Source organism: Dermochelys coriacea, chromosome 9 (assembly GCF_009764565.3).
Source record: "Dermochelys coriacea isolate rDerCor1 chromosome 9, rDerCor1.pri.v4, whole genome shotgun sequence".
Taxonomy (NCBI): Eukaryota; Metazoa; Chordata; order Testudines; family Dermochelyidae; genus Dermochelys; species Dermochelys coriacea.
The window spans coordinates 57,439,792-57,452,553 of NC_050076.1; the positions used below are offsets into that span (position 1 = coordinate 57,439,792).

The window sequence follows — 12,762 nt, forward strand, 5'->3', positions numbered from 1 at the left end:
CTCAAAGCAGCATGCAGTAGGCAGGTTTTAAACTGGACAGCCCTCTGTTTGGGTGGTTTTTCCCCCAAAACTGGACGTGATTTTGTCTGCTGCCACTTTGAGGAGTGCACTGCCCTGCCTCTGCTGGCATGACTGTGCATGCGCCATGGGGAGGGGGAGAGTGGCACTCACTCTTCAAAATAGCATCCTCCGTGCACCATGCGTTCGAGGTCACACTAGCCGGGTGAGGTCATGCGAGCAGGGTGGATCTACACCATTCCTGGAAGCATCCGAGTGTCCGGTATTCTGGGAATGCCTGAGCGTCCACCCCTGCTTAGCAAGCATATGGCAACAGGGCCGTCAGGACCAAGAACATTTTTTGTCCTGCCATGAACAACAACCGGCAGTAGCAGCAGCACGTGCAGCAGCAGTAGTAAGCACACAGAACCCAGTCGCGCTGGTGGCCTCCTGTTGCATGGCTGTGGGCTGGAATCAGCAGTGCAGCGTGGCAGCACCAGTATCATAGACGAGATGCTGTGTGGCAGCTGAGTGTTAGGAAAAGAGGCACTGAGCTAGCATTAGAGGGAGAATTTCAGGCCTCAAGAGAGCACTAGGACGTGTGACCTCCAGGATCAGACACAGCCATTGTGCCAGAGCTGAGGGTTCTGGCTGGAGGTTCCTAATCAGATGTGCCCCAGAGTGTGGGAGCATTCAGAGGGGTGAGCTTGCTGGCTGGAGTGAAGAGCAAAAACAGCAGTGCCAGAGTCCTCCTTGCCATCATGAGACCAACAGCATAGATCAGAGACACTTCTGCCCTTTGCAGCACTGACAGCTATAGGAGTTCTCTGGAATCCAGAAGAGGTAATGGGAAGTGTAGGAGCAGACATAACAGTAACCACCAGTGGCTGGCCAGAGCTGGCAAAGAAGGGGAAAGAAGCGGAGAAAACTGAGTCGTAGCCACTTTCAGCTGAGGATCTGTTGCCCGTGCACTTTGCTGAGCCCTTACCAGTCTTATTCTATATCTAGCTTCTTCTGGTCTCAAATCGTGCAACCCAGGCCTTCCATTAGCAGTGCAATTTAATAATGCCTCTTTCCCCCTTCCATCGGTTTCAAAACTTGCTAGGCTTAGCAGCATTACAGTTTTCAGAGTACAGTGTTAGTCTGTATCCGCAAAAGGAAAAGGAGTGTGGCACCTTAGAGACTAACAAATTTATTTGAGCATAAGCTTTTGTGAGCTACAGCTCACTTCATTGGATGCATGCAGTGGAAAATACAGTGGGGAGATTTATATACACAGAGAACATGAAACAATGGGTATTACCTGATCTCTCTCATTACAGTGTGTATGGTAAGGTGAGATATTACCAGCAGGAGGGGGGGGGGAACCAACCTTTTGTAGTGATAATCAAGGTGGGCCATTTCCAGCAGTTGACAAGAACATCTGAGGAACAGTATGTGTGTGTGGGGGGGAAATAAACATGGGGAAATACTTTTACTTTGTGTAATGACACATCAACTCCCAGTCTTTATTCAAGCCTAAGTTAATTGTGTCCAGTTTGCAAATTAATTCCAATTCAGCAGTCTCTCGTTGGAGTCTGTTTTTGAAGTTTTTTTTGTTGAAGAATAGCCACTCTCAGGTCTGTAATCGAGTGACCGGAGAGATTGAAGTGTTCTCCGACTGGTTTTTGAATGTTATAATTCCTGACGTCTGATTTGTGTCCATTTATTCTTTTACGTAGAGACTGTCCGGTTTGACCAATGTACATGGCAGAGGGGCATTGCTGGCACATGATGGCATATATCACATTGGTAGATGTGCAGGTTAATGAGCCTCTGATAGTGTGGCTGATATGATTAGGCCCTATGATGGTGTCCCCTGAATAGATATGTGGAAAGAGTTGGCTACGGGCTTTGTTGCAAGGATAGGTTCCTGGGTTAGTGTTTTTGTTGTGTGGTGTGTGGTTGCGGGTGAGTATTTGCTTCAAGTTGGGGGGCTGTCTGTAAGCAAGGACTGGCCTGTCTCCCAAGATCTGTGAGAGTGATGGGTCGTCCTTCAGGATAGGTTAGATCCTTGATGATGCGCTGGAGGGGTTTTAGTTGGGGGCTGAAGGTGATGGCTAGTGGCATTCTGTTATTTTCTTTCTGTTTCTTGGGCCTGTCCTGTAGTAGGTAACTTCTGAGTACTCTTCTGGCTCTGTCAATTTGTTTCTTCATTTCAGCAGGAGGGTATTGTAGTTGTAAGAATGCTTGATAGAGATCTTGTAGGTGTTTGTCTCTGTCTGAGGGGTTGGAGCAAATGCGGTTGTATCGTAGAGCTTGGCTGTAGACAATGGATTGTGTGTTGTGGTCTGGATGAAAGCTGGAGGCATATAGGTAGGCATAGTGGTCAGTAGGTTTCCAGTATAGGGTGGTGTTTATGTGACCATCGCTTATTAGCACTGTAGTGTCCAGGAAATGGCTCTCTTGTGTGGACTGGTCCAGGCTGAGGTTGATGGTGGGATGGAAATTGTTGAAATCATGGTAGAATTCCTCAAGGGCTTCTTTTCCATGGGTCCAGATGATGACGATGTCATCAATGTAGCGCAAGTCGAGTAGGGGCATTGGGGATGAGAGCTGAGGAAGCGTTGTTCTAAGTCAGCCATAAAAATGTTGGCATACTGTGGGCCATGTGGGTACCCATCGCAGTGCCGCTGATTTGAAGGTATACATTGTCCCCAAATGTGAAATAGTTATGGGTGAGGACAAAGTCACAAAGTTCAGCCACCAGGTTTGCCGTGACATTATCGGGGATACTGTTCCTGACAGCTTGTAGTCCATCTTTGTGTGGAATGTTGGTGTAGAAAGCTTCTACATCCATAGTGGCTAGGATGGTGTTTTCAGGAAGATCACCGATGGATTGTAGTTTCCTCAGGAAGTCAGTGGTGTCTCGGAGATAGCTGGGAGTGCAGGTAGCGTAGGGCCTGAGGAGGGAGTCTACATAGCCAGACAATCCTGCTGTCAAGGTGCCAGTGCCTGAGATGATGGGGCTTCCAGGATTTCCAGGTTTATGGATCTTGGGTAGCAGATAGAATACGCCTGGTCGGGGTTCTAGGGGTGTGTCTGTGCAGATTTGTTCTTGTGCTTTTTCAGGGAGTTTCTTGAGTAGATAGTGTAGTTTCTTTTGGTAACCCTCAGTGGGATCAGAGGGTAATGGCTTGTAGAATGTGGTGTTGGAGAGCTGCCTAGCAGCCTCTTGTTCATATTCCGACCTGTTCGTGATGATGACAGCACCTCCTTTGTCAGCCTTTTTGATTATGGTGTCAGAGTTGTTTCTGAGGTTGTGGATGGCATTGTTTTCTGCACGGCTGGTAGCCCTGCCACTTCTACTCAGGTTCCGGCACTTCTGCAGGGGCCCCTAAATTGGCCGGGGCCTCTTAATCCGCCACTGTACGTGAGGGATAGAATGGGAAGAACTGCTGGTCCAGCTGGCGTGCACTGGCAGATCTGGGTGTGGGCCAGTACGAGGATAGCAGGAGTGACTTCGCAGAGCTGGATGGGGGGGAAGCTTGGACAGCACTGCTCACAGCATCCCAGACTCTGTGGACTAGTTTCTCTGCTGCCATGTGCAGTCAGTTACACCACTTACCAGATTAGAATACCTGGCAGTAAGTGACTGCTCAGGGTAAGGGGCAGTGGGGACTCGGGTCATGTATGTCAGTATTTGATAGTCACCCGAATCCCCAGTACAAATATATCTTTCCTGCAGCACTGGTACATTTCCTTTCTTGATAAAGGTGCTCTCTGATTGGGAGGGCCCTAGGGGGATGTCTAAAGTGCTTGTAAACCAGGGTCTGTGGAACCCGCACTTGAGAACTCGGTATTTCCAAGCCTGCGCTTGAGTGTCCACACTGCATTGTAAGCCTGGATTTCTGATTGCTGGACCTGGGTTTCATAATACGCTACACAGCCCTTCTGACTAGGGCCTGCGACTTGAGCTCCACAATGACAGGACTTGGACCCGAGTCGCAGTGGGACTCCAGCTCAGACCCACTCTCCTAGGTGGGGCCTAGGACTTGGGCCCTGAGTGCTTGCTGACCTGAGTCAGACAGATTCGTGTGTGGACGGTACTCACACCTGATCTAAGCCTGTCTTTACAATGCAGTGTAGAGATACCTTAGGAGACTGCAACATAGTCCAGGGGATGGGTTGAGATTAACAGCTGCAGGATCAATCTGCAGTGTTCTTGATTGTTTCTGGAACTTGTTTTTTCTAAAATTACTGTCACTTGTACAAGAGTAGCATCAGGGGCCCCACTCTGCCAGGCATTGTATGTACATAAGAATGGCAATACTGGGTCAGACCAGTGGTCCATCTAGTCTTCTGACAGTGGCTGGTGCCAGGTGCTTCAGAAGGGATTAACAGAATAGGGCAATTTATTGAGTGATTCATCCCCTGTCATCCAGTCCCAGCTTCTGGCAGTCAGAGGCTAGGGACACCCAGAGAATGAGACTGTGTCCCTGACCATCTTGGCTAATAATCATTAATGGACATAAGTTCAAGGATGATATCTAATTCTTTTTTGAACCCAGTTCTAGTTTTAGCCTTCACAGCATCCCCTGGCAATGAGTTCCACAGGTTGACTGTGCACTGTGTGAAGAATTACTTCCTTTTGTTTTAAACCTGATGCCTATTAATTTCATTGAGTGACCCTTGGTTCTTGTGTTATGTGAAGGAGTAAATAATACTTCCTTATTCACTTTCTTATTCCATTCATGATTTTATAGACCTCTATCATATCCTCCCTTAGTTGTCTCTTTGAAAAGGCAGGAACTGTTCATTTTAGTAATCTCCTCATATGGAAACTGTTCCATACCTCTAGTCATTTTTGTTTCCCTTCTCTGCACTTTTTCCAGTTCTAATATCTCTCTCTTGAGATGGGGTACCCAGAACTGCATGTGGTATTCAAGGTGCAGGCCTAGCATGCATTTATACAGTAGCATTATATTTTCTGCCTTATTATCTATCCCTGCCTTAATGATTCCCAACATTCTGTTAGCTTTTTTGACTTCTGCTACACAGTGAGTGGATATTTTCATGAAACTACCCACAATGACTCCAAGGTCTCTTTCTTGAGTGGTAACAGCTAATTTGGACCCCATCTTTTTATATGTATAGTAGGGATTATGTTTTCCAATGTGCATTACTTTCCATTTATCAACATTTAATTTCATCTGCCATTTTGTTGCCCAGGCACCAGGGTAGATAAAAATAATTTTTTTTTTAAATTTAAATTGCTTTTTGAGAAAAAAACCTTTTTATCAAAAATCCAATCTAAAAATCAAATATCTTTGACCTATAATGTATCATGGAATAAGGATTATAAATTCTAATTCTATAGTATGAGACAATATATTCATGTAATGTTTAAGAAAAGTTTTGTAAATGAGTTCCAATAGTTCATGGATAGGGATCCAATCTTATGGGGTTCCAAGGGCTTCTGTATAGATTATTTAGGTTAATCTTTCTATCTACCCAGTGGGTCTCAGTGCTCAGTTTAGAAGATACCATCAGAGATGCTTAGTTTTGCAGTTCTCAAACTGTGGATTTTTGTCTCCAGAGATGACATGCTTATTAACAGCAAAAATGTTTTAAATAAATAGATAGAGAGGTGAGAAATAACAGACCTCAACCCTGTTGTCCCTCTGCACGTTTGTGTACACTGAGTCAATCCCTTACCTCCCTCTAAAAGTGCAAAGTTTCAAAAAGTTCAATGAATAGAAGATTGTTGAGGGCGAAATAGATGTGGACAAGGAGAAGAAGTCTGGAGATAAATGTGAAAAGGGAGAGACAGGCAGTAGAAACCAAAGTGAAACTGTTTGAGCAGCATATTCCAGAAGTCTTAAGGTTTTTCTGAGTGTAGCCTTCATTGATTTAAGATCGACCATACCATTCTCTCACTAGAAGGGAAAACCTATAATGGCAGCAGGCCGTAAAAGAGACCCAGTTTGGGAGTAAGAACCATTCAAGAAATATACATTTGCTGATGATGTTTAAAAAAAAAAAAAAAAGTCACACCAGTGAACTGGTGGAAGTCACTTCAGCACTTGGATTCAGAGACTGTTGAAGTGGTGATCTCACTTTTAACAGCAGTAGCGTCTCCTGTAGAAAGAATATTTTCTTCCTTTGGACTAATTCATTCCAAATTAATAGATTAGGACCTGAAAAAGCAGGAAATCTTGTTTTTCTTTTCCAGATTATGAACAAACAGGAAAACGAAGGTGAAGATGACTGAGTTAGCTGCAGAAGCCAATATTTTAAGTTTCTCATGTTGAGCTGGCTGACATGGTCTATTTATTTTTTTTTAAATATTTCATTTAACTATTTTAATTAAAAACAATTTTAACAAACAACCTGATTTTTAAAAAACTTGAATATTTAACTAAATTCAAAAATTCATATGCTTGTTTTGTTAAATTATGTTTGCTGTTGAAGAAAAGAAAAATCCAGAATACATAATGTTGTTGTTTTAGTTAAATAAAATAATTTAAATGTTTGTCTGGTGATGTTCTTCTCCTAATACAGCATGGCAAGAAAATCCTCCAAATATTAATGATTAACCTGTTGAATTAGAGATATTTCACCTCCCAATGACTTCATAAATATCTGCTTCAATTACCTTTGGTAAATAAAATAACCAAATCATTCATTTTCTGATATAGCTGTAAAACTGATTTGAAAAGTTTTCAAAATAAATCACTTAAAAATTTATAGTGTGTACCTTCTAAAAATGAAACCTATATTTGAGTTGTGAAGAATATGTATTAAGGTTATAACAACCAACAAGAATGCACTTTTATGTAGAAATCCATGATTAAATTGAGTCTTCCTGCCTAGTGATTTCAATCATGATTTAAATCAAATCCATCCTGCCAGTCACCCAGTTTTGCACAGGTTTCTCTAACCAGTTCCAATTTACCTCCCTTAATTGGACCTACTGTGACAGAGGGCTGGCTCAGGTCTTGCTGCCCAGCACGCTGTCACAGAGACCCTTCTATTTACCTCTCTGCACTGTTAAAACTGACCACTTATTCCTACCCTTTGTTTTCTATCTTTTAACCAGTGACTGATCCATGAGAGGACCGTCCCTCCTTTGGTGAGAGGCCTTGTCATAGCATTTCTGAAAGTGCAGGTACACTATATCCACTAAATCTCCTGTGCCCACATATTAGCTGACCCCCTCAAAGAATTTTAATAGTGAGAGACAGTCCATGTCACAAAGAGTTTGGCATCTAGATAGACAAAAGGTGGGAAAGAGAAGAGATGTTCTCAGAGTAGGTCAGCAGCTAGGCTCTCAGGTCTCCCAGGCTAGGCCCTATCCATTAGGCTAAATGATCTGATTAGAGTCAGGCAAATGATTGTAAAAAGGACATCTTTGTGTTTGAATTTCTATAAATGAATGTGCTGAGTTTCAGCAAAGCAAGGTTTGTTCAGCTGAGAGCTGAAACTGGCCTCTGAAAATCAAACGTACCTTTTCTGCTTCCAAAATCAGTGAGAGCAGAGATTCTGGAAGCAGAACTCATCTGGTGACTTGGTTGATCATACAGAAGGCAGAACAGACTACAGATCAATTTTTCTTAGCTTTGGCTTTGCTGGACCCAGTCTACTGACAACAGTTTTGATTAGTAAGGATCCAGTTGTGGGCCGAAATGGAAAAGGAGACAAAATGTGGAATACCGAGATGTCATAGAATCATAGAATATCAGGGTTGGAAGGGACCTCAGGAGGTAATCTAGTACAACCCCCTGCTCAGAGCAGGACCAATCCCCAACTAAATCATCCCTGCCAGGGCTTTGTCAAGCCTGACCTTAAAAACTTCTAAGGAAGGAGATGCCACCACCTCCCTTAGGTAACACATTCCAGTGTTTCACCACCTTCCTAGTGAAATTTTTTTTTCCTAATATCCAACCTAAAATTTCCCCACTGCAACTTGACACCATTACTGCTCGTTCTGTCATCTACTACCACTGAGAACAGTCCAGATCCATCGTCTTTGGAACCCCCTTTCAGGTAGTTGAAAGCAGCTATCAAATCCCCCCTCATTATTCTTCTCTGCAGACTAAACAATCCCAGTTCCCTCAGCCTCTCTTCACAAGTCATGTGTTCCAGTCCCCTAATCGTTTTTGTTGCCCTCCACTAGACTTTTTCCAATTTTTCCACATCCTTCTTGTAGTGTAGGGCCCAAAACGGGACACAGTACTCCAGATGAGGCCTCACCAATGTCGAATAGAGAGGAACAATCATGTCCCTCGATCTGCTGGCAATGCCCCTACTTATACAGCCCAAAATGCCATTGGCCTTCTTGGCACCAAGGGCACACTGTTGACTCATATCCAGCTTCTCGACCACTGTAACCCCTAGATCCCTTTCTGCAGAACTGCAGCCTACCCATTCGGTCCCTAGTCTGTAGCGGTGCATGGGATTCTTCCATCCTAAGTGCAGGACTCTGAACTTGTCCTTGTTGAACCTCACCAGATTTCTTTTGGCGCAGTCCTCTAATTTGTCTAGGTCCCTCTGTATCCTATCCCTATCCTCCAGCATATCTACCTCTCCTCCCAGTTTAGTGTCATCTGCAAACTTGCTGAGGGTGCAATCCATACCATCCTCCAGATCATTTATGAAAATATTGAACAAAATTGGCCTGAGGACCGACCCTTGGGGCACCCCACTTGATACCGGCTGCCAACTAAACATGGAGCCATTGATCACTACACATTGAGCCTGACAATCTAGCCAACTTTCTATCCACCTTCTAGTCCATTCATCCAGCCCATACTTCTTTAACTTACTGGCAAGAATACTATGGGAGACCGTATCAAAAGCTTTGCTAAAGTCCAGGAATCAATACGTCCACTGCTTTCCCCTCATCCACAGAGCCAGTTATCTCGTCATAGAAGGCAACTAGATTAATCAGGCATGACTTGCCCTTGGTGAATCTATGCTGACTGTTCCTGATCACTTTCCTTTCCTCTAAGTGCTTCAGAATTGATTTCTTGAGGACCTGCTCCATGATTTTTCCAGGGAGTGAGGTGAGGCTGACTGGCCTGTATTTCCCAGGATTCTCCTTCTTCCCTTTTTTAAAGATGGGCATTACATTAGCCTTTTTCCAATAGTCCGGGACCTCCCCCGATCTCCGTGATTTTTCAAAGATAATGGCCAATGGCTCTGCAATCACAGCTGCCAACTCCTTTAGCACTCTCGGATGCAGCGCATCCGGCCCCATGGACTTGTGCTCATCCAGCTTTTCTAAATAGTCCCAAACCACTTCTTTCTTCACAGAGGGCTGGTCACCTCCTCCCCATGCTGTGCTGCCCAGTGCAGTAGTCTGGGAGCTGACCTTGTTTGTGAAGACAGAAGCAAAAAAAAGCATTGAGTACATTAGCTTTTTCCACATCCTCTGTCACTAGGTTGCCTCCCTCATTCAGGAAGGGGCCCATACTTTCCTTGACTTTCTTCTTGTTGCTAACATGCCTGAAGAAACCCTTCTTGTTACTCTTAACATCTCTTGCTAGCTGCACCTCCAGGTGTGATTTGGCCTTCCTGATTTCATTCCTGCATGCCCAAGCAATATATTTATACACTTCCCTGGTCATTTGTCCAATCTTCCACTTCTTGTCAGCTTCTTTTTTATGTTTAAGATCAGCAAGAATTTCATTGTTAAGCCAAGCTGATCGCCTGCCATATTTACTATTCTTTCTACACATCGCGATGGTTTGTCCCTGTAACCTCAATAAGGATTCTTTAAAATACAGCCAGCTCTCCTGGACTCCTTTCTCCCTCATGTTACTCTCCCAGGGAATCCTGCCTATCAGTTCCCTGAGGGAGTCAAAGTCTGCTTTTCTGAAGTCCATGGTCCGTATTCTGCTGCTCTCTTTCCTTCCTTGTGTCAGGATCCTGAATTCTACCATCTGATGGTCACTACCTCCCAAGTTCCATCCACTTTTGCTTCCCCTACTAATTTTTCCCAGTTTGTGAGCAGCAGGTCAAGAAGAGCTCTTCCCCTGGTTGGTTCCTCCAGCACTTGCACCAGAAAATTGTCCCCTACACTTTCCAAAAACTTCCTGGATTGTCTGTGCACCGCTGTAATGCCCTGCCAGCAGATATCAGGGTGATTGAAGTCTCCCATGAGAACCAGGTCCTGCGATCTAATAACTTCCATGAGTTGCCGAAAGAAAGCCTCATACACCTCATCCCCCGATCCGGTGATCTATAGCAGACTCCCACCACAACATCACCCTTGTTGCTCACGCTTCTAAACTTAATCCAGAGACTCCCAGGTTTTTCTTCAGTTTCATACCGGTGTTCTGAGCAGTCATACTGCTCTCTTACATACAATGCAACTCCCCCACGTTTTCTGCCTGCCTGTCCTTCCTGAGCAGTTTATATACATCCATGACAGTACTCCAGTCATGTGAGTTATCCCACCAAGTCTCTGTGATTCCAATCACATCATAACTCCTTGACTGTGCCAGGACTTCCAGTTCTTCTTGCTTGTTTCCCAGGCTTCTTCCATTTGTGTATAGGCACTTGAGATAACTTGCTGTTTGTCCTGCTTTCTAAGTATGAGGCAGGAGTCCTCCCATCTTGCACTCTCCTACTTGTGCTTCCTCCTGGTATCCCCCTTCCCCACTTACTTCAGGGCTTTGGTCTCCTTCCTCCGGTGAACTTAGTTCAAAGCCCTCCTCACTAGGTTAGCCAGCCTGATTGTGAAGATGCTCTTCCCTCTCTTTGTTAGGTGGAGCCAGTCTCTGCCTAGCACTCCTCCTTCTTGGAACACCATCCCATGGTCAAAGAATCCAAAGCCTTCTCTCCAACACCACCTGCGTAGCCATTCGTTGACTTCTACAATTTGACGGTCTCTACCCGGGCCTTTTCCTTCCACAGGGAGGATGGACGAGAACACCACTTGCTCCTCAAACTCCTTTATCCTTCTTCCCAGAGTCACGTATTCTGCAGTGATCTGCTCAAGGTCATTCTTGTCAGTATCATTGGTGCCCACGTGGAGAAGCAGGAAGGGCTAGCGATCCGAGGGCTTGATGAGTCTCGGCATTCTCTCCGTCACATCGTGAATCCTAGCTCCTGGCAAGCAGCAGACTTCTCAATTTTCCCGGTTGGGGTGGCAGATCCAGACTTGGTCCCCCTGGAGAGAGTCCCCGACCGCCACCACCCGCCTCCTTCTCTTGAGAGCGGGGATCGTGGAACCCCCATCCCTAGGACAGTGCATCTCATGCCTTCCAATTGGCGGAGTCTCCTTCTGCTCTCTTCCCTCAGATGTATCATCTGGTCCACTCTCCGCATTAGTACCTGTGGAGAGAACATGAAAACTGTTGCTTACCTGTATCTGCGTTGCTGGTACATGGATGCTCTCCTTTCTTCTTCTGGAGGTCACATGCTGCCAAATTTCTTCACCGTCCTTCTGTCCCCGCTGCGCAGCCTGCTCTGAATCTTCAGAATGTTGTGTCCGTAGAAGCATATCCTGACGTCTGTCCAGGAAATCTTCAGTTTCTCTTATGCATCGCAGGGTCGATACTTGTTTCTCCAGACCTTGAACCTTCTCTTCCAATATGGAGACCAGCTTTCACTTTGTACAGACAAAGTCGCTTCTGTTCTGTGGAAGAAAGATAAACATGGCACATCCAGTGCAGGTCACAACAGCTGAACGCTCACCATCCATATTACCTTCCTTCTACGAGCTTCCTCAGGAGCTGTAGTAACTACTCAGAGAAGCTGGCAAGATGTAAGCCTCCGTGGGCTCTCCCCAGGGTATGTCAGTGTATCCGACACTTTGCTGAGCCTAGCTGAGATGTAGGCATGCACTCAGAATGGGTGCTTACTCCTTCAGCAGCAATGTGCAGCACCATGCTGCCTCCTGGTGCCGAATGAACAATTTAGTGCAAAGACCAGCGTGCCAGCAGCATCTCCATTCAAGACATTCTGGAGCTCTTTTGACAAGTGTGCCCTTGGCACTTCTGCATTCACTAGGCTTGCAAAAAACAAACCAAATCCATGGAGGATTTGGAGAGGGAAAAGGTGCTGAGAATAAGCCACACACCAAGCCATAAAATCTGTGTGCAGTTTCCCTACAGAATTTACACCTGTTTATATAGCATGCTCCCTGTTGGAAAACTAGGATGACTTGGTACTTTTCACAACAGCTGAATGAGTGTCAAATAATATTGTTTGCTGAGAAGAGCTTAAATTTTCCCCTCCCATCTAATCAAAACAAATTCATCCCTTTCTCCTCCTCCTCCTTTGCCTAGGTCCTCTTCTCCCACCCTCACTGTGCCAGAATGTGATGGGGAGGTGCTCATCACACTGTATGGAGGACAGGGCTCTGTTTGTGGAGTGCCTTTGTGTTCTGTCAGGTCTCTGCTGCCTGGGGTTAGCCAGAGGGACCATGTAAGGAGAAGCAGCATCTGAGGCATCGCTCTGAGCTCTCACTAGTTTTGCTCTGTTGCCTATGAGATTTCCCCTGGTGTGGGAGGAGCATCAGGAGCTGGAGAAGGCTCTGCAGAGTGGCATCTTTCTGGACTTGATTCTCCTCTCGCTTACTCCAGTGCAAGGCAGGAGTTGCTCCACTGAAATCAGTGGTGTTAACATAGGGTAAAACCAGTCTGCGGGGTGAGGGAGCAGGCCTTCTGTCTGTGGAGCAGCATAGAAAGGGGACCAGGAGGCTGGAAGTAAAGTATGTCTGCAGGAGACTGCTCGCCGTCCTTGCCTCGCTGTGTGCTCTACAGAGCATAGCCC

At 45.5% G+C, this 12,762-nt stretch overlaps 1 protein-coding gene across 24 annotated transcripts in view; it reads left to right on the forward strand.

Annotated features, from left to right (window-relative positions):
- The window catches only part of KIF1A (kinesin family member 1A), a 216,928-nt gene that overhangs the window by 18,894 nt on the left and 185,272 nt on the right, over window positions 1-12,762 (forward strand). The window lies entirely within an intron of this gene.